General features: G+C 39.5%; 2 long non-coding RNA genes across 4 annotated transcripts; both read left to right on the top strand.

Annotated features, from left to right (window-relative positions):
• The first annotated feature begins 1,249 nt into the window (after positions 1-1,249).
• Positions 1,250-23,732, top strand: LOC117243965. 3 transcript variants are annotated; one of them, XR_004496155.1, is made up of 2 exons: positions 1,250-1,798; positions 23,261-23,732. It is a non-coding gene; the product is annotated as an uncharacterized LOC117243965 (long non-coding RNA). The 3 variants fall into 3 exon arrangements; XR_004496154.1 differs by lacking the exon at positions 1,250-1,798 and adding an exon at positions 8,475-8,517; XR_004496156.1 differs by lacking the exon at positions 1,250-1,798 and adding an exon at positions 18,299-19,048.
• LOC107200180 lies at positions 11,145-16,721 on the top strand. Its single transcript, XR_001519539.3, has 3 exons — positions 11,145-11,315; positions 15,849-15,962; positions 16,361-16,721. It is a non-coding gene; the product is annotated as an uncharacterized LOC107200180 (long non-coding RNA).
• Positions 23,733-24,813: the final 1,081 nt, after the last annotated feature.

Raw genomic sequence — 24,813 nt, 5'->3', positions numbered from 1 at the left:
ATTACAGTCCTTAATATAATGTTATGCCTCATGTTAGGCACTAAAAGTTAGATATTTCCTGTTCAGCAAGTGTCACTGATCCCACTGTATGTGTTCTGAACAACAGTTCTATTTTACCATGGATCTAGATTATTTAATGTCTGTAAAAGCATCAAACTGTGTTGGTGTGTCAAGAAAGGAAATCCTAAATACTTGAAAATTAACATTAGGTAAAAGCATGACCATATGTTTATATTACTTGCGCTCATTATTAAGACAAAAAACCCTTATTAATTTTATTATTCATCTGATAAGAAAGTCAGACACATTGGTACAAGTGAGAGGGGTGTCACAAACATCAGTGCTCCTTTTTGCTCTTGTACCAAACCTGAGCTCCACAAACAATTGGAAGCTCCCCAGCAGCAATGAGCACATGAGCTTGTTAACAGCCATGGCTGTGAGGGAAGGTTCAGGGCAGCATGCCTGGTGCACTGATTGATGTGAAGGGTTTTTTACTGCCTGTATTTACCATATGGTCACAAAGTGTAGGTTGAAGGGAGTGTTTCCAGCAGGGAAGTGACCCTGCAAGGAGAGCTAGGTTCACAGCTCTTCTATTCCTTGTGAATTGTTTACCCCTCACCTTCTTTGTTGGTCCTGAGTGTAACTTTTCTGAGGCTGGCAATTCCCTGTCTCTGTGAAGTGCCTACTGTGATACAGCCTCACTCATCACCCGTGCTGCTGCTACTTCAGCAGCAATAACAGCAGCAACGTGGTACTGGATGTGTAGCATTAGCTGACACAGGATACATCCTGCACCCTGTACACTGAGGAAAATTCAGCATCAACCAGGTCTTTAATTCTGTTAAAGGAAGGGGTGTGTGCTCTACGTTGATTATTCTTCTCTGATATTCTGGACTGTAATCACTCATTAGCATTCAGGTCTGAGAAACAGCTGAATGAAATACGTATTTCTTCTTTTAACTCTTTTTGCTGCAAACGTGCAGAAATTAAGGTTCTCATGTACATATTTTGCGTGGCAGAAGAGATAAGAACCAGCAGATAAAGTTCAAAACGTCAGTAAACGACGTTCAACCTGTCCTCCATTTGAGTAAGGTACTTATCAAGAAGAGGGAGGAGTGAAGGGCACAGCTGGCTTTCCAGATAATGCTCATAACCTTATAGGACCTTTCAAAATATATTGCAAGCACACCAAAAATGATTACCTTCTCATGTTTACTTCATTTTTTTATTGTGACACAGAGGGGATAGTATCAATGACTGACATGCCCTTGTATTTTAGACTACTACAAAAATGAGGAGCTTAGAAAGGTCCAGCCACCACTGGCCTCTGTGTATCAGGAATTCTCCCCATAGCAAGCCAGCCTTAATGGTGTGTCCATATCTTTCTGACTGCAGAGACTGCTCCATTTCTTGTAACAATAATCTCCCGGAAAAAAGCAGGAAAAAACAAACCTTAAAGATGTGTTGCAGTCCTATCCCTTATCTTTTTCCCTTTGGTTGACTTATCCTCTCCAAAGAGCAAGGAGATTGCAACTGTGCTCCTGAGTAAAGGAGAAGGAAAGTCCTTGCCCGCATTAACTATGTTGGTTATTACCCAGACAGTCTGGCTGCAGGCACAGAACTTCACAAATACAATTTCAGATGTGAGGAAATGAGTTTTCTGTTGATATCGCAGTGGGAAATATTCCAAAGCAACTTTAGAGAACGTGTATGTGTGCATGTGTATCTTAGTGGCACCAATGCCGTATATAACAGTCAAACCAAAATCAACATCAGCATTTGTCTTTGTCAGAATCAGGTAAGAGTGGAATGCTGATGTCAGAACAACATTTTTTAGAATTTATTCTTTAATGGTTGATTTATCCTTTTGAAGTTATGGGGGACAGCTATTTTTGTAAAGATTGTATCGACATTCTGGCTGTATTTGAGGCAAGGATTACTCCTTGAAAAGGTAAATCTTTTCTTCACTTAGAAACTTAAGTATTTTAAGTCAACTGGCAGTGTGCTTATCAAAGGTGAGTGCACTGCTGTATTTCCACATCATAATAGTGCATATTATGACAGCAACTAAAAGACGAGAAGGTTTTTTCTGCATTCTAAACACCAGGGAAGTTTGCAACATGAAATTGTGTATATCTCAATAATTGTGTAGGAAGTTGCTCTAAAATATAGATGCTGCTGCAAAAGTTTGAATTATTCTCTTGAAATTGTCTATGTGCCCCCTGGGTGCCTCTTCCATATACCAACAAGCTACACAGGATTTAAAAAGAGAATCAACATTTTAGGCAAGGCTGGGAAAAAAACCTGTCACAGGTTTTTCCTTTTAGTGATTTCTGGATCTTTTTTTTTTTCAGTCAAGCTGACATTTCAATTTTAAATAGCACTTTGTTTGAAATCACCAAGGTATGAAACAGTCATCTTGCAAGAAACAAAAATAGCTTAGCACAAACCACTAACAGAGAAAGAGGAGTTTCTGTTATAAAATTTTCTCTTTTGTATTATTTGGATGTTGACCTCTTGTGTGATCTCAGACTTCTTACTGAACTAGATTCCCAGGAACTTATACTGACTCACTATTGGAAATAGCTAACACCTGTTACACCTTGAACCTGATATTTGACTTACATGGCAATTAATTCTGCCTTTATATCATCTGGGTGGTTAATGAAATTTCAGTGTTTCAGCTCTAGTGAAAATTGTGTTAAGTCTTGGGCTTGCCAGTACAAAAGAGAAATGGATAAACTGCAAACAGCACAGATCCACTAAGATTAAGTAACTGCAAAAAATGCATAAAGGAAGAAATTAGGAGACCTGGACTTGTTCAGTATGGAGAAATCTAAGGGGAGATGTAATTGTCTTTAAAGACTAGGGGAAGTTACCCAAAAGAAGGAACAGACTCCTCAGAGGTGCTCAGGGAAAGAAAGAGACATGGCAATTACTGGCTGCAGCAAGAGAAATTGTGGCTAAAAAAAAGAGAAAAAAAACAACTTTGGGTGTTGTGAAGCAACAATAGGAATAGGCTTGTGGAGAGGCTGTGGAACTTCCACTCTGGAAATTTCCAAGCCATGACTGGTCATGGACCTGAACAACACAGTCTGACTTCAGATTTAGTTCTGCTTTGAGCAGGAGGTTGCCTTAGATCTGTGATTCTAATAGATACATGGGGAAAACACTTGCTTCTTACACTGCCAGCTTCCTGCAAATCCTTCATGAAACTTTCAGTAACCTTCAAATCTTGTTTATAATGATAAGACATTAGGGCGGTGTATGGATGACTGCCCTTCTTTACTCCAGCCTAGCCCAAAAGCTTTCAAAAAACATTCAAAATGTCTACACAGCTGCAAATTCTCTTCCACCATACATATATCTGTTCATATATGAGGTACCCATGTAGAAATACACATAAAGAAATACAGTCTAAGAGTAGATTCTTGTGATGTCAAGCTTTACAGAATAGCTGGAAATGACAAGCAGAATTCCTTCTTTTACACCAAAATAATTCCTTTTTACCACATTCCTGGAAAATCACCTTTTCTGAAATTTCAGTGTCTATAAATACACATCATAGTCTTCTGGCAGTAAAAATTGACCTTAGCAGGAACTGTCTACTCATAACACAAGCCAAATGTGGGAATTTCTGATGCTGGTAGAACATGTAGACCTCTAGCCTGTGAATAATGTCCTGCATGTGAGTGAGTTTAATTACATCACTCTCCCTATGAAAAAGTGCAATTTAGCCCTATGGTGAACTCATTTCTGTTTCCCAACACTGACTGCTTTGGGCATTTTTTGCATTCTAAACAGTATGAATCCTAAGCCTCATTAATTTTGTTATTAGCCCTGCTGCTTTTATGCATTTAAAACCCCAGAGTGGGTGTGAAAAGATAGTTTTCAAGGAGGCTATGCAACTCTCCTCGCTTTTACAGCTAGAAGTGTGTCTGATCCACAAGGAATCCTGATGCCTTTCTTTTGACATGGTCTGTGGAGCATTCAAGACTCTTAAAAACTAAAATTATTTTTAGGAATCCCTTGGTTTCTGTATCTTGCCTGCTCTTTTCCTGGGAATAGAGAATGGGATCTCCAGGAAAAACATTTCTACCAAGGTTTTCCAAGTAATGTCTGATTTGTCACATTTTTCCTTGCACATACATTTTAAAACACTGGATTGTTTTATTTTTACTTGCATGTCTTAAGTTTGCAAAAGACATGTGCTTACATTTGCTGCATATTCAAAACCTCTTGTTAACATTAAAAAAAATTAAATTGTGATTATTGTTTTCTAGTGGCAGCCTGCAATGAAGTGTAGAGTAACAGTCACATCATATAAAGCACTCAGGTCCCCAGTACACGTTTATATTATGCTACTTTCAAGCTAATGCTCTGAAATATGAATGTGCCATCATAACGCTGTTTTTTGCTGGAATAGCATGAGGGCCAAGAAACAAAACTCACTCCTGAGCTGCAGGCACACAGAAGTGTCACACAGGATCCTGAGCCACCTCCATCCACCCAGTACAGGTGCACAGCCTGCAACTCACTGCTGAGAAAACCTTTCTCCTGCTTTCTGGCAACATTTTGCCTGCCAGACAGCACAGTCTGTTTCCAGTTGAACAGAGGAACTAATACTACACTCAGCCAGTATTCAGTGGGGAAAAAACCTTCTCTTTCAGCTCAGTCCAAGAACAGATGATCCTTGGTGGTCTGTGCAAAACAACTTTCTCTTTTGATTTATCCTTAGCCACTGGGCTGTTTCCCTGCTTGGTGGAATACCACTGTGCAGGATGGGAATGCTTTCTTTTAATATACTGCTATCTGTATCTCAAAGTGCATCTGTCAGCAACCGTGGTGAACTCTCCCCTACTTTCACAAACCTCATGTGTTTTCTGCCAAAGGCTAAGCAAAGCTGAAGTGGAGCAGAAAGGGAGACGCTGTCAAACTTTAAGGAGCAGTAGGTGTGATCTCTGCAGCGCTTAGCAAAAACTTCAATGAGGTTTGCACAAAGCTGATAGTGCTCCCACTGCAAGAACTCATCACTAGGTATGGCTGATGACTTCAGCACAGAACAGCTGCAGTGGAGGAAATTAAAGGAAGGGTTTCCTTTCATCTGGATCCAAGAATCTGTGATTATTGCTTGCCTGTGCACTGAGGGGAAAAAAATAATAAGAAGAAAAGGAAGATAGTAAACACTTGTATATTACTGAAATTCTAGAGTACTGCAGAATCAGGAAGAAAATTAAAATCTTCAGCTGAGTAACACACACGATTTATCATTAGCAAAAATGAAGTAGATGGTGAATTTCCAGATGGTTATAAAGTATGTGCATAAACTGATTACATGGAGTAGATAGCAGGTGCTGTTTCCTTTTTCCCCAAGACAGCTTTTGAGATCAAGAAGAGGCCAGAAGGAACTACAGGCTTTGTCCCAGCATGGGATGGAGAAGGTACCTGGGTGTTTGGATGAGCTTTCAGCAGTACCAGTTCAAGGGCACATAGTATTTGTTCAAGCTAGGAATTCTCTAAAGCTAATCAGCTGAAGCCCTCAGGGAATAGTTTCAGTGAAGCAGCTTGCTGTGAGTTCATCAGAAAACACAGATCTAGATGCTGGCAAGGTGATATTGTGACTGGATCCTGTTTTCTGGGTTCTTCTACTGTAACCAGTACACCAAGTGGTACAGTTCTGAGTATCACTAAGAAAGAAACATAAAAGGCTTTTCTTTGTTGCTTACTAGATTCCAGTAATGAAGTTAAGATGAAATTTGTTCACAGGGGTTCCACAAAAAATGAAACAAATTATTACTGAATAGAGTCAGATTATTGGATGGAACAAATACTGTCTGGAATAACAATCAAAGAAACCACTTTCCTTGGAAATATTCTCTGTTGTGATCATACCGTCATGAAAAAAGTTGTGCTATAGTACTGACAAGCAAAGAGTTGTTTTCATAAAGCTGCAATAGTAAATCCTGTTATTGTCAGATTGCTGAAGATGCCAATGAAATTATTCTTTTATAGCCATGAAACTGTTAATCACTCAGTGATGAAATACTTGAGACATCAGTTTCAGCTGAATTTGAGTTGTTTCTGAGTCTCTTTTCAGTCCTCAGTGTTCTAAGGGTTCAGTGAGCAAGGTACATTAATTGCACTCTAATTTTAATGTAGCCCAACCCATCAAAACACTGGCATTGCATTTATTCAGTCAGCAGGTCCTGACTCCTTGCAAACAGAGCGTATCACACGTAGCACTGCAATGCCATGGTTAACTCTTCATCTGCACAGCTGTAAGTAGATAGTGTACTAATAACCTGGTAGAGACCACTAACCTGTTCTACAGGTATGTGTATGTTTTTCTTCCTGGGTTGTCAATGACTCTTGCCCCTCCACAACTAAGTCAGCAAGAACATCTCAGTGATACAGGATTAACCCCAAATATTCACCAGGGCTGAAGAAAATTAGCTTTGAGATAACTTGTTTTGATTGGAGATTTTATCTTGCAGAGATGTAATATTATCTCCTAGTATTTTTAGCCTGGTTTCCTAGAAAGCATCTATAACTATTAGAACAGGGCTAGAATTCTTTTTGCATTAGAAACATGTCAGGTTCATGAAACAGGATTGTTATCTCTACAGAACTTTGAGGCACCTCCCAATGACTTGGACGAGCCTTCCAACACAGCCGGAGGAAATGAAGCTTTTTTTGTTGCTAGTTCTTTGTACTCAATGCCTTCATCTCAGTCTTCAAAGGCCTTCATTAATTCAATCTCCACTGCCTAAAGAACACCTCTCTCCTGTCTCTGTGAGGTTTATTTGTAACAGTTCTATTCTATAAAATGCCAAACCTACTGACTTTAAGCATATAACATGTGAAACTAGAAAACAAAATTTTCTCAGCTACCTCCTCACATCTCTTCAGCAGAGGACAATGGAAATGCCCACAAACCTGTCCACTCTGAGACTAAAATATCAACTACATTTTTGCAGTTATTTGTGTATGTAGCCACAAGAGAAAAAGAGGGGTAAATACATACAGGAAATGTTTGAGGGGAGGTAGGGAATAATAGACAGTGTTGACAGAAAGAGAGGACTGGAGGAAAAGGGACACAGCTGCTACAAAAGGTGAGCATTAGTCCCACATGTGCTTCTGAGTACTCCCTTGGCCAATATGAAAACCCAGCATGAGCAATGAACCTGACCCCACAGCTTCTTGCAGCTGTGAGATTTATTCAAAGAGCTGGCAGAGAGAATGAAAACTGTAATATAAGAAGAACAAAATGACAGCTTTTTTTGAGGTTGCATGAAAAATGGCTGTTTCACAGTACATTTATTTTTCTGATGGGAGTTGAATGGTTATTTCTTCTGCCTCCAAGCTCTTTCTACCATTTTAAATAGCTAAAAATAGAGCCAAATAACCCAAAGTTGATACCTATAGGTGTCAAATTCAGACACTGCACAAACTGAGAAACCAGGAAAGTACTTGCATGTGGAGTTTTGATGTTATAAATATTTATATGTCTCTCCTCACCCTGTGTTTACAAATACTGTAAAATGCAAGATTCTTTCATTTGTTGAAAATTTAATGAAATTAAATGAAACTCAAAGTTAATGTTTAAAAATCACTGAGCAAAAGAATGCAATGAGATATACTGGACACCTACACTTCATTTGAATTATGCATGAGTTGGTATCACAACATCTCTGCCTTAAGAGTACTATATGCACAGCTAATAAAATAAACCCATATAACTTGTATAATGTAAGTTTTCTACAGCTTTTCTAGAGGCATGGTAGTATGGATGATGCTGTAAATTATTTTATTTTCTTTTCCTTCTGTCTTCTTACAAATTTAGTATTTTTGACTTGTGTCTGCCTGTACAACCATCACTTTTGTCTGGTAAGTGTGTTAGTAATCTCTTCTGTCATCGGATAACATGCTAATGCCACTGTATTATCCATTTGAAATGTGAAACCAAGGGAAAACTGGTGAAAAAGATCCTACTTACAGGGGAACAAATACACTAAAAGCTTGCTAGCTAAAATAAGGCTGAATGGTAAGAAAAAACAGCAAAGTCACACAAATAGGTTAGTTTACAATAGCCAAAGACTCGTTCCCTTCCCACAGTGCTGCATGTATCTCATGACAATGCTGAGTAGCATCCTGGCCTGTATCAGGACTGGTGTGGCCAGCAGGAGCAGGGAGGTCATTCTCCCCCTGCACTGAACACTGGTGAGGCCACACCTGGAGCGCTGTGTCCAGTTCTGGGCCCTCAGTTTGGGAAGGATGTTGAGATGCTGGAGTGCATCCAGAGGACACAGGGAGGCTGATGAGGGGTTTGGAACACAAACCCTATGAGAAATGGCTGAGGGAGCTGGGGTTGTTCAGCCTGGAGAAAAGGAGTGACCTTATCACCCTCTACAACTTCCTGAAAGGTTATTGTGGTCAGGTGGGGGTTGGTCTCTTTCTCCAGGCTGCAGCTGACAGAGCAAGAGGACACAGTCTCAAGCTGTGCCAAGGGAAATACAGGTTGGATATTAGGGAATTTTTTTATGGAAGGGGGGATAAAGTACTGGAATTCTCTGCCCAGGGGGGTGGTGGAGTCACCATCCCTGGATGTGCTTAAAAAAAGACTGGATGTGGCACTTGGTGCCATGGTTTAGTTGAGGTATTAGGCATGGGTTGGACTTGATGATCTTAAAGGTCTCTTCCAATGTAGTGATTCTGTGATGTCCAAGGCACACTCACCTGCTTCTTTTTGCTTCTTGAATGACATCCTTACTCCCCTGTCACCAGCTATTTCTGTGCTCTAGAGGTTCTGCTTTGAAGTACAGCAGGTGAGTAAGTCTCCTTTTCCCAAGGGAATCAAGCCAGTTCAGGTACCATCCAGCCTCATCTGGATGAGTTACAGAAGCAGAGGCCGCAGTAAGGACCTCTTCCCACAGGGGGTATCAGCAAAGCCCACTGGACCAGGAAAGGTTCACATTGCTCCCCAGCCATAGCATGGGTCCTGCAGGTGATGTGTTCTTTCTTTTCTAACAAAGTTTCCAAGAGATATTGAACTAATATCCAGCTCTCCAGCTAATTGGAATGTGTCTTTCCACACCTACTCCCCAAGAAAAATCTGAGTGTGGACTGACTATTCTCTTCTTTGTATTTCCATCAATTTTTGTACATTTTTGAGCAGCCTTTCTGAAAACCACATTTCTGAGCTCTTGCTTTCCTTGTTACAAGGCATGCTAGGCCTTCTGCTTCAGGTAGAATAGGCTGATTTATTTCTTTCCTTCTTCTGTCTGAGAAGGAGACAGCAGCTTTGCTTTAACCCTCAAATCAAGACAATTTAATTTCATTTCTAAACACAGGGCAGAGCAAAGTAACTTATACAGAAACTGAGCTGGTTTTGTATTAAATTTGGTGCTTTCATCCGAAAAATTAACAAATAAGGCATTGAACAAAAGCTAGACCTTTGCAGAATGTTTTTCAGGCAAGAGCTGCATAATGCAATGCTTCAAAAAATCAATACCTATATTTTATACAGTTCTAAAAGTATCCTGTTTACTTTTACAGTGATAACATAATTTTGTCTGGAAAATAAACCTGATACCAAGCATTAAAGTTTAATAGAAAAGCCAACCCAGATTTTTCCCCTGCTTTGGCCTTTGCTGTTCTCCAAGTAATTAAAAGGCATCACACTGTATAGCTTAAAATGCACCTATTTCTTTTTATCATTTCATCTGAGCATTTCATCTGAGAGCTAAATCTAAAAGCTGCAGTGAATGTATTTAAGACAGAACAAAATATAAAGGATTTGCATGAAATAGATTGGCTGAAACTTTAACCCCACTGAATGCTGTGGCAAAATCCCCATTGACTTCATAGAGACAAGATTTTACCTTTCAATCACAGCATGAACACAGCTGATGCTGCACAGCTTTTAGAGGAGGACAAAAGATTGAAAACTCAATATTCAAGATAGAGTCAAGTTTAGATTCAGTTGAACTCTGAGCTGACATCCAGCACATAGTTTATTCAGAGGAAAATTATAGATGTGAGAGAATTTTAAGTGTGGTGTGAAGAACAGTCAAATGTAGTCTCTTTTTAAATCAAAATGCCAGTCTTTAATTTGGTGCACAAAAAAGACTTCTCTATCATTTTTTCAGGCTATAATAGTTTAAGGGTGACCTTCTAGTCTGGTCAGCTGTAATATTCTGAAATACTTACCATGCCATAAGGATAGCAACAATGGGAATGGGAGAAAAGTGACAGAATAGGGCAATAACAATATGCATGTTCAGGCAAAAAGCAGCAAGGAAGACCAGAGTTCATTTTGAACAGTCCTAGAGAATCCTAATGTGTTTTCTTCCATAATGCTACAGTTCTTAATGTTACAGTTTTTAATATGACAGAAACAACAGAAAAAATAGATGTTTTACATGCTTTTTACAACAGCAGATTATAAAAGAAAGTAAATTCTTTTGATGAAAAGTGGTCTGGGCAAAATATGGGAATAGAGAAGGATGCAAATCCTTAAGAGCAGCAAATACTTTACAGTTCCAGCTGATATAAATGACAAAAGTCTGTTGACTTCGGTACAGTGGTCTGCACTCTTGAATAAGTATTTAATTTTCTTCTGAAGGAGATCTGATGGCATCTGGAATAGCAGCCCCCCACTTTCTTCTCTGGACAATAATGAATTTTTTGAGCATTTTGGTAATTAAAAGGAGAAAGCTGTCTAGATATCAATAAACATTATGTAGAAAATTGTTTTCTTAAATTAAAAATGGCTTCTCACTGGAGAGAAGTTTTGTGCAGAAATGAGGCTTTGGTTAAGGTATTTTTCATTTATACCCTTAATTTCATGGCACAATTTCTACTACTTACAATTTCTACTCCAGGAGAACACTGAGCCTTAAAATAAAACATTTAAAAATTATTCTGTGAGAGAAGCTGATAGCTTTCCATAGATATATCAGAAAAAAAGTAGTGAAAGTTGATTTATTTGGAACTGAGTAGAATAAAAATAATACTGTGGTTTCAAAACAATTTTCAGTTCCCAGTAAGTGCAACATCACAGGCCAGTGAGGGCATGTTCAATGAGGCCTGATCCTCGTGACTTAATAATACACCTATTAACTGCAAGCACATAACAAATTTCACTGCAATCTCAGTTAAAATCAAAGCTGTGCCTCGCTGCTTGGTGTGGAAGAGCCTGAGGCAAACTGGATCATCAGCACGGTTTTTGAAATGTTCTTGGAGGAGCCACTGGAGTCAGCACCGGTGAGGAGCAGAGGAGGCGGCAGCTCGGCTCACAACCGAGGAGCCTCAAGGTCAGACAAGGTCTTTGAGCAGGAAGGAAGATGCTGGCTCAATTCCAGCACAAAGGGGAGAAGGAAAACCGTGCCCACAGCACTCACCTGAGAGCAAGGGACTGGGCGCAGGGAGAGGGAATTAGGTGGATTTGTACGTGACGCAGGAGCAAGAAACTGCAAAGAGATTTCTTCAGAGTGCTGGAATTAACCTTCAGGATTTATGTTTCTGGATTTTGAAATCACCCTGAGTTTGGTGTGCTTAAGGAAACAGTTACCCTAAGAAAATAGAGGTTTGCCATAAGAAATAATATTTTCTTAGTATTTTCTGTAAAATTGACAGCACTGTTTTAAAGCACTTAATAAATACTAGTAAGCACCAATGTAAATCTATTTTACCTGGGGAGTTAAATATTAGTTTTATGCTGTAGAGAAAGTTTCTTATCCTTCAGGATTTAGAAAAAGGAAAAAAAAAATGTACATATCAACACAATTGCTAAATATTTATTTGCATACCTAAAGATAATAATGGGTAGGAAGGCTTGTGGTGTTGGGCACTTAACATATTCTAACAGAAAAACTAGGTTGAGGGGAGGTTCAGATCTAATTCTGTGAGGGTGGTGAGCATTTCATAGCATGTTTCCAAGACTGACTTTTGAAGCAATTTCCAGAAGTCAACCCTTTTGTTCCTCTATATTTTTCTTAAATTAAATGGGCTACCCTTCTCTTTCAACACTCTAATTATCATTAGCCTCAGAAATCACTTTCCAATTCATGGAAGTCTGAAGTCTTCATGTTGACTAAGCAAACCGTTAATAAAAACAAACACTTATTGCAAACTCATTCCATGGTAATTAATAGCCCAATTATATCTGTTTAATATCTGACATGCATCTGTAACAGGCAAGGTTCTGTTCTCACTGCTATCTTCCTCTTGCTCAAACTTGTGCGTTGGAAACTCAACAGTCGGCATGTGTCTACAGTAAATTAAAAGCAATCTGCAGAAACTATTTTACATCCTTTTGTCTGGAGCAGCCAAAAGCAACAGACATGGTCTTTCTTTAGATTTTGGACAGATAGAAAGCTCACTAGGTTTCTCAGACCATTTACATTTCTGAAGATCAAACCGTTAATGCAGAAGAGGAGGAGTATCTTCCTGCCAGAACACAGCTCAGAGAGTTTGCCTGCAGCAGCAGAAAAATATTCAGTAGGTATTTTCATGAATGGTCATGAAAAGGGAGGGACAATTATCCTATAGTTTCCCCTGAGTAACTGAATAATCCTCCAGGGATGCCATGTCTCAGTAATCCTGCAGTGCATGAGTCAGCATCACTGTGTGGGAGAGTTGTTTTCTTTTTTACAGCTCACAAAAGAATTAGAATATTTGGAAATTTGCAACATTTTCAGATTTACAAATGTAAACTTCTGTAGGATATTTTTTGTTTTCCATCACTGCTGATGGACCCTTTTGCAGTGGTTAGAGGCTTTAAAGGATATACATACTGTAAATATGAACATGGCATTATAACTTCTGCTGTGCATTGGGAATGGAAAGGGGGAATATAATTTACTTCATCTGTTCTGTGCTGGGAGGGCAGAAAAAATTAATTTGAAGACTGCAATGCAGTTTACTTAGCTTCTACAGCTTTCCTCAAATGTATGGTGTAAACACAGTCCCTGAAAGCATTCCCAGGGTAAAGTAGCATGCGTGTAACTGAGCTTCCAGCATCTTGGCTGTTCTCTGGTGCTCTGAGCATCCACAGAGTCATGAATCATTGTGCCTAGGGGACACAAGAGCATGTTTTACCCACAGCAATACTGTCCTAAGTTTGTATGGGAAGAAAATGGAACATAAAATAGCTATCTGAATTATCCTCCATATACCAGCTAATCTGTGGCAGATATGGACATTAAACTTTGACCTTCTGAATCCTCATCCTCTGCTTATCAACCAAGGCAGTTTCCATCTAACCTGTCCTCTGGTGCATAGTATCTGCTAACTGCTCACCTGCACCAGAGCAGCTAGAGGAAACACTTCTGGGACCATGACAGAGCAATACATTTGTTTCTTAGTATGTGCTGTCTGATTATTTATCCTGATGTCTCTTTACATTTCCAGGAGGATTTGTATCTTCAGCTCCTTATGTTTGTATCCTCAGCCATATTACATTGGGGTGTAATGGAATTGCTGCATTAAGGCATTCTGTGCATCACTGAATTATGTATCCAGTCAGCAGCTGTTCTGATAAATATACACAGATATGGGCTGAATTACTATGGAAAGATGTCTCTGTATATATATAGTTAGGGATGACTTTATTACTTTTGTGCACACTGGAAAAGAAAGGACTTTCAGAAAGAAGCTGATTTTTTTTTTTTTTGAAAATGGAATTATATGAAGTCAGAATGAGTGTTGTGAAAAGCCATGAGAAATTATCTAGAAAGCTATTCCACTCTCTGTTTATCACTTCACCTCTGATCTATCTTTAATAGGACTCCAACATGTGAACCACTTGAGACTTACAAATAGTATATCCTCCCATTAAGCAGATTATCTCAGACTCTTCCCAGCTCTTTAAAAATTTATTTTAATGCATCTTGCAAAACTTTCTTCTCTGTAAAAGCAGTATTTTGGATTTTGAAGACATGTCCATCCACGTGCTAGTGTCAGATCAAGAATTCTATAAAGCAATAGCTGGCAAAGCTTGATGTTTCAGTAGTGTCAGAGCCAAATAAGAGCTATCCATATGTTTTTCTTAGTAGGTCTACACAACCTTTCCTGTATTCTGTACTGTTTGCCTCTCTCATGAAATATGCCACAGGAATACAGCATACTCAGGCCAAGTATTAAATTAAAACCATATACTATACCAGTGTCACTGAGAATGACATTTTGAAAATAAACTAAATCTGTTAATTTCTAAGTATGTTTATGCTGTTTAGGCAGCAGCATGGCAGTGCATTTCCTGGATGGTTAAAGTTTTTGACTAAAATTTTGGAAAATTTGTTTCTGCTGAAAATGAAAAATGTCCTGTGGGAATAATGTTTTTAACAGCAATAATAAGGTTGCTATAGGCAATTCTAAGCTTTGATCTTTAAACCTTCCCCCTTTCTCCTTGCCACCTTTGGTTTTTCAATGCAACAGTGGAATTCTAAGATAATATATTGAAAACAAGTGAAAGGCAGATTTCTTACTGAGAAATGAATGTAGCAAATATTACTGTATTTCAAAGTTTCCCCATTAGTTGATCAGAACTGAAAGAAATGCAGCCTATCAAAAACATCCCATGGGCACAACCTGAGACTTCTACAAGCTGTATTCTCTCTTTGGGCTACAGAGTGATCTGTCTGAGGCTAGGCATGAGTCAACTGCTCAGCATATCAGCAGCAGATCAGCTGCTGAACTAGGTCAGATCATCAGGTACAGACCTCAGAAGTTTCACTGAAGATAATGTTGTTTACTAGAATTTCTTAAAGCTCAGTGTTCTGTGTGTGGAAAATCATGTTTAATATACTCAGGATTCATAACATTTTTATTCACATGAGTCATCTTTTCTCTTTTCTTTAGCAGTTGAGGAATCAGGACTTTGCATAAAACACTATTTCAATATAAATCACAAAATAAAATGGGTTTCCATAAATCATTGTATCTATCAAATATTGCATGTGGCTACTGTCATGTAGGCTAAAGCTTTAACAACACAACTCAGTATCTTTTCAATGGGTTTGTTCCTCATTCCAGAACACTCAACTCTTCCTGATTTGAGCCTGAGATCAAAACATGATCCATTTCATATTTTGGGTTTCAGTCTGCAATCCATGCTTGCATTTCTACCTCCCTGTTTGCCCGTGTATGATGAGTGCTGTCATCCACACACAGACACAGGAGGCCACCTGGATATAGACAAATGTCTTTCTGGCACAAACACTGAATTCTAGTTTGTGGACTAGATTTAATATTTCTTTCTCCCTTCTTCTGCTGAGATTGGTTTGGAGCAGGAGTGGTAAGAGCAGTGCAGGCCAGTCAGGGAACAACATGCAAAGAACCAAATTCTCATTAACAGAACAGCTTTTAAACCTTTCACTTTTTTCATTAAATGATCTGTTCATTCACATCCTGGGTCATGTTTATTACAAGTATTTTCTTTTTTTTTTTTTTTTTTTTAATTAATTTTAATCTGTGAAAGTAAAGAGTGAGATACCACTCAGGTCCATGTGTTACACCAGGCTGCCACAGAGGACAGACCATTTTTCACACAACAGCAAAGTATTTTTGGGCCTTCCTAAGCTTTATTTTCAATTCTGTTGTTTCATTTCTCTAACAACAAGGCTATATTGTGGTGAGGAATGCCACAGGGGTATACCAAGGAGATTTTTATTAAATCATAGTGATGTCTATGCGCAAAACAAAATTCTGCCAGAAGGTAAATCCCATTTCTAAAGCCTACAGTACATTATTAGACTTGCTGTACATATGAACTAGGGAAAATCTACCAAACCATGTTAAAATATCTTGCAGAACAGATGATTAAAAACCATTCTTTCTACTTTCAGGAAGAAATTTAAATGGTTGACTTTTAACTGAAGAATGGGCTTGATTTTAAAATACATCACATTCATCTGTTAGCAGTCAGGGGCCTCATGAACCCTAGAGCCTGGCTCTTAACAGTAAGTAAAAATATAATAGGATTTCTGTGTACTATACTTTTAATTGCCATGGGCTCCTCCTATTTCTTGATAGTCATTATTTATTGAGTTGAAAGGTAAATGGTTATGAGGCATAAAACACACTTGACATGGGGGGGCTTTAATAAGATTTTATTTATTTTGTTCTCTCTCTTTCTCTTTGTTTCTGCCAGAAAATATGGGTAATTCAGGCAATTTTCAGACTACACACTTTCATTCTTCTTCTTGATTATCTAGCTTTTCTAGATTAACAGAGATTTTCTAACTTTGTAACTAAAAAAACCAAAAGAAACCAAAGCAAAACACTTTTGCATAAGAATAGAATTTTATTTTATTATTTTAATTCTTGGATTTATTTTCCCTTTTCTGTATCCTGCAAGTGAGAAAAATGGGAGGCTAAAGAAGATGCAACAAGTTCTATAAAATATTGAAACTGAAGTACTGGAGCTACAGATTCCCTCCAACTGAAACCACAGTGGATATACATTCATGATGACTAATTCTGTACTACTGCAGAGTCTGGATGCAGAAATGGGTTTTTCCTGAAGTCTGAAATCTCTGAGTTAGTGAAGATCTAAATTTATTTTTTTGTTTTCTTTAAGAATTTTCCATTTGTGAAGATGCCTAATGATCTCCTGTGGGACTATATATTAGAACAATTTTCTTAAAATTACTCAAAGTAAGAGGACAGAAGATGATGCCTCTGGAATAAATGAATAAACTTCCTTTATAAATAAATAAGTTGGAAGAATCTGAGTATTTATTCAGCCTTAAATAAAAGTTTTGCAACAATAAGAGTTACCCCATAATATTTATAACACTTTATGCTGAGTAATTTCTAGCACAGTGCGAACTTACATTCTTAAGAGAGAAGAGCAGGTCTGTTCTGGAAAGAAAGATTAAGCACATGGGCATCCCTGCATATTTACAGTAGTTTCTATTTTTCCTTTGACTACAAAGTTAAATTATTAACACTGTCATTTACAGGTTAATCAATGAAATGATACAACTAGTACCAAGATGTTATTCAGAGAAAGGCAAGATTTAAGTTACAGGATACCAAAAAAAAACCAAAAACAAAACACTCACAATGTAGCCAAGTAGGCAAATTTTACTCTGGGTTGCATTCACATAGGAGCTGACAAAGATGTGGGAGGTAATTATTCCTTCTACTTGATCCCAGTGAGATGAAAAACATTTTTCTACCTTCCGTTGCTATAAAGTGGTATTGTAAAGAAGATGATGATAAGTAATTCTTCTGGCCCAATGGAGTGAGAGCAAACATAAATTTTCTTAAATTATACCAAAATTAGCTGACTGGGTACAAAAGAAAACTTCCTTTTGGCTGTTAAAGCACTGAAATTATGCTCCTATGGAAGTTGTGTAGTATCCTTCATCAGAGGTTTTTAGGATGGATTAGACAAAAAGCTCTCAGAATTTTCTTAGTACAGACCATTGACCAGCTTCATTCCAAAGGACTGGAGCACATGGTTTGCCAAGGTTCTGTATTTCTGCTCTTCTATGAATCTGACTGAGTTTACCACCCGCTGGATCTCTTCTTGTTGCACCTCCCATTGCATAAATTTCTTCCTTGCTGTACAAATTTCATGTTTGTAACACTGTGAGTGTATAGGGATTCAGTGAACTTCCTGTTATTTGAGTAATCTTCTCACTGTTGCATTTCTGGGGACAAATTTTCAGAGTCCCTCTCTAATTGCATGCAACAAGTCTGAAAAGTTAAAGCCAAAGTAAGCAGCAACCTAGAGCCCTAATGTCCAGTGCAACTTCTGACTCTTTCCTGTGTCATGACTGTGCTCCTATTGACAAAACCATCAGCTTTCTGCTGCCAGATATCCCATCTCTTCCTTTGGCAGCAGGATCAAAAAAAGCTGTGCTATTTTCAGAATATAATCATGACAGAGTATGAAACTGCTAGTTATACTCCTCAAGTCATGTGGGGAAAGGTTCTTGGAAGAGTCAGTGTTTCTTTAGATGTTACTGGGCTGCAGTGGCTCCTCCTGGCACTGTTTGCCAGGTCAGAGGGGTGTCTGCAGGGCCTCCTGCCACGCTGCCTCACACAGCAAGGGAGGGACAGCCCCACACATCTGCCCTATCTCATAACATGTGCCTTACTCTGGAGGGGCAGGCATTGGCAGCTCAGAGCAACCTGTGGGAGTTCCAGGGAGAGGTGACACCAGGGATGCTCTGCCTTGCACACAATCCCTGGCATGTCACAGCAATGCTGAGTATAAGAAAGCTTAAGGACTTCGGACCCTCAGTCTGAAAAGCACAAAGAAATTAACTGTGACTTTGGCTTTAGCAGTCTTTGCTACTTAAGTATTCAAAATGTAACACTTCGCTTTGCCTTATTTTAGAGTTGTCCAAGTCCACAGTCACTTATGTTCTCATTAGCAAATTATCTAAAATTTTAAGTATGTTGGAAATGCCTCAGTTTTATCAATATTCCATTCTAAGGAGCCAGATGATGCTCATGCAGGCTTTGCAGGTGAGGTTCTTTCTATCTCTCTTTCTCAACTCAGAAGCAGTTTAGACCACATCTATTAGAAAAGGGACAGCACAAAATATAGAGGCTGCTGGTAATTGCAGTAACTCAGACCTATGACCTAATAAGTATTCACAGAATACATATACAGACCAGAATATGAGGCCCACAATACATTTTCTAAGAGAGTACCTGATAGTAGGCTGGAGGGGAATTCTCTCAACTTCCACTTTCCAGGGAATAGTTAAGTATTTATTAGGTCAGAGGAAGGAAAGAAGAGTAATATGAGAACACTAAGGGGCTAAGCCATAGGCTTCTTGTGGAAGAGAGTACTTCTTTTCAAATATTTAAATTTTGAATTGGAAGAAAGTGCAGAAAGTGATATTTTTCTCTTTTCCCAGACGAGAATCATAAGAAAACAGTAAACTACAGTGACATGTTCATTCATGTCTTTTTTTCTAGGGCATGGTGAATATTTAATACATCTGCAAGGATGGATATAATTTCCACAACAGTGACTGAAAAGAATCTTTTCCATCTGAGTACCATTGACAAAGTAATTTGGGTGTGTAAAACAGATTCAACCTCCTACAGCACAGGAATTAATCTATTCTAATTGTACTTTTTTGCATAAATACCCAGCTAAGCCCACCATTGGAACAGAGCCACTGTTGAGGCCATACTTGTTGAGAAGATCTGACAGATCAGACTCACAGCTAGGTGAAATCAGGTGGTTTGAAACCAATACCGGAGTAGGGAGCTCCACACAGGCTAGAGATGTGATCTAAATCTCACCAGTTTCTGTCTGCTAACATGTGCAACCTGCCCAGCTTGCTAGATTCAGGGATATCTTATGTCTAGAGCCTAATTTTTTCCATGTATTGCATGTGAAGCAATGCATGGAGTTAGCTATGCAACTTAGGGCTGAGGTATCCTGACAAATGGGTCTTTTAATAGTGAGTGAAAACTCCCTTGTAAATCTAGATCTGGATTTTGCATTTTCAGTCTGCACTGAAAATGACTGTATTTCAGAAAGGAAAGACAGAATAATCATTGTTATTTTATACTGTTGCTAAGAAGTCAAGGTTTCTGGACATCTTCCAGAGGTGAGTGTTAGCTCAGTGGGCCAGTTGCCAAGAAAACTCTGCTTCTTGCACATACAGGTTTTACTCTTGTGATTCAGGGTGTCGCTGTTTCAATGGATGTAGCTGTCTCGAGAGATTACAGCCAGGCTTGCACTGCCCTTCAGGTAACATGAATCCAGGGGGCCTGCAATCTTCAGTGGGAGCTGGTGTTTAAAATCCAGTAAAATAAGAGTTAGGCACCAGTGAAGTTCCAGGTGAGCCCTCTCAGTGGATGTTACATGCAATTGAATGGTTAACCATTCAAGGTGGTGACTTCAGGGTTATATATAGAAGAATTTTCTCAACAGTTGCAAAATGGTGTGGCCACAAATGGACCACAAGTCCACACTGGAGGTGAGCGTCTGCAATCATGTACATGAAATGAGCTCTTTCTTCACTGTGAGTCTTTGAGTATTTAGACAAATAGCTAGCTAGACTATTCCATGGTTTGTTCAGCTTGTCAGGAGAAGAGAGAAACAGGTCCTTGTAAAAACTGAGGGAAAAGAAATTGAAAGAAAATAATTTATTTTTTAAGGCATTTAGAAAATGAGCTTGAACAAAACATTTTGTCTCTTCACACCCGAGTGATTCAGTTCCACATGAAGATATTGTATCAAAGAGAAGAATATTATCTTTAACTTCTCCTCCACCATGCCATTTCTGACTCCTTTCCCGAGTCTGAGAAACAGCCGGCATCAGCAGGGTGAATCATCCGTGCTGCACACAGCCCTGCTTGGCAAACTGCAAGCAGCCATCTCCTGGGACTCTGCTCCAGTTCGCACATTTATCCCCACTGGAGGCCCTAGCTAAAATAAGGAACACCACATCTGCAATGTGCATTTATGCTGCTTCCTGACAAAATACGTGTAGCTGGACATAAAATAATCTGGGTGAGGTGGAAGGCAGGATGTTTGGGGAATGGGGACATCTGAAAAATCTTTAAAACTTTCTGAAGTCTGGTAAAGAGGTAAAAGTGTGGTCAACAGAGGAGTTTATTTGGAGACTTATTGGACTCTGCAGGAAACACAAAAGGGTTTATATATTTGGAGTCAAAGGTTATATTAAAGTTGAACCCACTCTAGCAGTGTTTATTCCTCACTTCTAACTTGGGTAGTTTACTCATTTCTCATGTATGTCAAACAAGAAAGTTTATCCACACTTCATTTTTTATTATTCAGTTGTTTGCAGGGTCACTAACTTTCCATTGCATCTTTCTAAAGAATATAGAATTTATCCTAGGACTAGAAGATTACATTCTAGGAGTTTTATAGTATAAAATACGCCAGCTACTGAGTGAGGTAACTGTAGTGGAAGATATGTTTTATAAGAGGCTGTGGAGCAATGTGTGAATAAATCTGGCAAAGAAGTGAATGCTTGCATTTTCCATTGATGTCAGCTCTCAGGACATCTTCTTATAAATGGGAATCTGACTGAAGAATTATTGCAGTCTGACAGTGAGTGGGTAGATTTAAAATAGATTAAGAAATTAGTGACATAAGGAAACACATAGCCTGAAAGGATGATGTTTTTAATGCATCTTGACACTTTGCTGTGTATTCAGAGCTACTCTAGTAAGTGTATTGGGTGTTTTTGCAAGATTTATAACAAAAAAACCCTGCTTCATCAATCCTATGACCCAGAATTATTTTAATTGTGCTGTTAGGCAGGTAATTTTGAGGGGCTTTTTCCCTTTAACAGTCCTAACGAAATGGATAATCAATGTAAGCCCATCTCTAATCACTCTTCTGTGACTATCTGAGATTATTGGCCTTCCTGTACCTAAAGGGTATGTAGTGATAGGAAAGAGGGGGATGATTTCAAACTGAAAGAGGGTAGGTTTAGATTAGATATTAGGAAGAAATTCCTTACTGTGGAGTGGTGAGGCACTGGAACAGTGTGCTCAGAGAAGCCGTGGGATCCCCCTCCCTGGAAGTGTTCAACACCATGTTGGATGGGGTCCTGAGTAACCTGGTCCAGAGGAGGGTGTCTGTGCCCATGACAGAAGAGCTGGAACTGGATGATTTTAAGGTCTCTTCCAACCCAAACTATTCTATGATTCTATGATTCTCTGATCTAGAGATGGAATTGTATTAATTCTGTTGCTTACAAGGGTGTTTTACTGAATCACTCTGTTCTTTTCTTGACATGTTGCTTTCTATACCACTTATAATTGAAGACGCTGCACTTTGAGCTGCCAACTCTGTCTAAAATCACGATATTTTTGCTGTTATGTGGAATCAGTTCATTCACTAAGCAAAGTCACCTTGAAATGCTCTGAATGTCCTTGATTCCCTTAAAAGTACATTTGATTCCCTAGTTCAGTGATTATTGCTTGTAATAACATCAAGGGAAGTACACAAGAAGACAAAAAGTGTTAATGATGGCTCACAAGCGGAGGTTTCCAGCAGCAGTTTGATCAAAAGGATCCAAGTCAGATCCCATTTAAGATCAGGAATAAATTGTGGAGCTCTTTTTAGCTATTCCATCTTGTGACTCACTGTGCAAAGCAGTGCTGCTTCTAAGATATCTTTCTGTTTCACCCAGCAATAGAACTAGCTCAGGAAGTAAAGAGCAGCAGGATGCAGGGAATTAACAGCTATGTAAAATCTCTCAATTTATTAAACTTTTTTAAATAATAAACTGAAGCACTTAAAATGCAAAGGTTTTACATTTTTCAATTTTTTTTTTTGGAGAGGCTTCTGGTTTTCTTTAATTTCTTATCCAAATTAAATTCACTGCAGAAAATAAAGCCATTTTTCAGTTTCTTGTAGTTTTGCAAAAATGTGCTTACTTACTACTTTGCCTTAGTGCTCCTTTTCTTTCATTCTGTAGAGAGCTCAGACATTTCATTCCCCACAGGAAGGATTCTGGATCAGCTGGGACGAGATGTTCTCATGGAAATATTCAAATATGCAATTATTGTCTGAAATGTCCTCACATGTTCTTAGGGCTCACTAAGTCATATGATATTCTGTTCTCCTGTGGAAAACCAGCCTACAATCTTCCCTTTCCCTATTTCATGGGGGATTCTAAGAAATGGTCTGGGTGTTGCTCAGCTGATTAGAGCAGAGTAATAACACCAGAGTTGTGGGTCTGACCCCCATATGGGCCCTTCACTTAATGGTTGGATTCAGTGATACTTGAGTAACCCTTCCAACTCAGATTATTCCATGAAATCTGTGTGGGTAAGGTGGATGGCTGTGCTTGAGAAGAGGCATTGTTGCTGTTTCTGAAAGCCCCATGACTTTCTGTAAGCAGGAGCTTGAGGTTTTTTTCATCATTACTGCTGACTTTTTAAACCACCTCCTAAGGGCATGGGAACAGGAAATTCACAAATGTCAGAAATCAAGCAGGAGAGGCAGAACAGGAATAAGGCAAAAGAAGAAAGGTGTATGCCCAGTGGAGATGGGAAGAATACAGAGATGTTGCTTGCCACTGCAGGGAGAAAATTCATGTGGCCAGAGCTCAGCTGGAGATAAAACTGGTTAGAAATGTCGGGGACAATAAAAGTAATTTTTTCAAATATATTAATGATGAAAGGCAGTATGAAAACAACCCCAGCCCATTACAGGGTGAGAATGGTCACTTCAAAAACAGGAACATAGACAAAGCAGAGGTATTTAACTCATTCTTTATCTCTGTCTTTAACACAGATGACAAAACAAGGGGGTCTCAGTGCCCTGACCTGGAGGACCATGACTGCAAGAGTGATCAACTCCCTGTTGACCCTGAGGCTGCTGCTCCCTACAGCTGCTGCTGATCCAGCTAGATCCCTACATGTTGTGAGGTGCCTCAGGGAGGCAAAGATTTAGTTTCAGATAAGCATTGTTAAAGTGAGACCCATGGCTGTAAGCCCGGCTAGTGTGAATTTTGACCTCCTGCTTTGGGGATAGGCCATGTGAGGCCTGGATGAAGTTGTCCCACCCCAGATCTCGTGGGGGGTGACCCAGGAGTTCTGATTGGGTTTGAGCCCCTGGGGTTTCTCCCTTGTTGTGTTTCCAGTGGTCCCTGACCCTGAACCCCACCTTAGTTCTGTCCCTCAAAACCCCTCACCCTGCCTTTGGCTCTCTGAGTCTCTGGATCTGAGTTTGTTCCCATGCTGAATAAATGGTTTCATGAACAGAATCCCATCTTCTTCCTGTCCCATGCTGGTTCCCAGTAACTGTAGCTTCTCTGGACATGATCCTGCTCTTGCAGAACTCGACACCTACAAATGCATGTGGCCTGATGGCATTCATCTGAGAATCCTCAAAAAGCTGGCTGATGTCATTACAAAACCTCTCTTGATGATTTTTGAGTGGTTTTGGGAATCCAGAGAGGTCCCAGCTGACTGGAATCTTGCCCAAGTTTTAAAGTAGAGAAAGGAGGACCCTGGACACTCCAGGCCTGTCAGTCTGCCTCCAGTGACTGGTAAAGTTATGGAGAAGATTATTCTGGGAGGTATTGAAATACTCTTGAAAGAGAATGCAGTCACTGACCACAACCAGCACAGCTTCATGTAAGGAAAGTGCTTGTCAAGCTTTATTTCCTTTTATGACAAGGTAACCCACCTGGTTGATCAAGGGAAGCCAGTTGATCTTTTTGAATTTCAGTTAAGCTTTCAGTGCTGTCTCATAGAATCCTTCTGGATAAAAAATGTCCAGCTCACAGCTGGATAAACACATCATGTGATGGATGAACAGCTGGCTCATGGGTCAGGCACAAAGGCTGACAGGGAATGGGGTGACATCAGACTGGGGACCTGTCACCAGTGGGGTTCCACAGTGATCCATCTTAGGCCCTGTGATCTTTAACAGCTTCATAAACCATTGGGATGCAGGACTGGAAGGGACATTGAACAAGTCTGCAGATACAAAACTGGGAGGAGCTGTTGACTCCCTCAAAGGCAGGGAGGCCCTGCAGAGAGACCTTGACAAATCAGAGGGCTGGGCAATCACCAGCCATAGGAAGTTGAACAAGGGAAAGCACCAGATTCTGCACCTGAGATGGGGCAGCCCTGGATGTACAGACATCCTGGGGAATGAGATACTGGAAAGCAATGCTGGGGAAAGGGCCCTGGGGGTCCAGGTTGATGGAAAGTTGAAGGTGGGTCAGCAGTGCCCTGGCAGCCAGGAGGGCCAGCCCTGTCCTGGGTACATCAGGCACAGCAACTGGTCAGGCCCTCAAAAGGAACAAGTTTTCAGAATCCCTGAAACCTTTTGTCTTT

Source organism: Parus major, chromosome 2, assembly GCF_001522545.3.
Source record: "Parus major isolate Abel chromosome 2, Parus_major1.1, whole genome shotgun sequence".
Lineage (NCBI taxonomy): Eukaryota > Metazoa > Chordata > Aves > Passeriformes > Paridae > Parus > Parus major.
The sequence above is the reverse complement of the archived record's forward strand: the minus strand, read 5'-3'. Positions and strand labels throughout refer to the sequence as shown.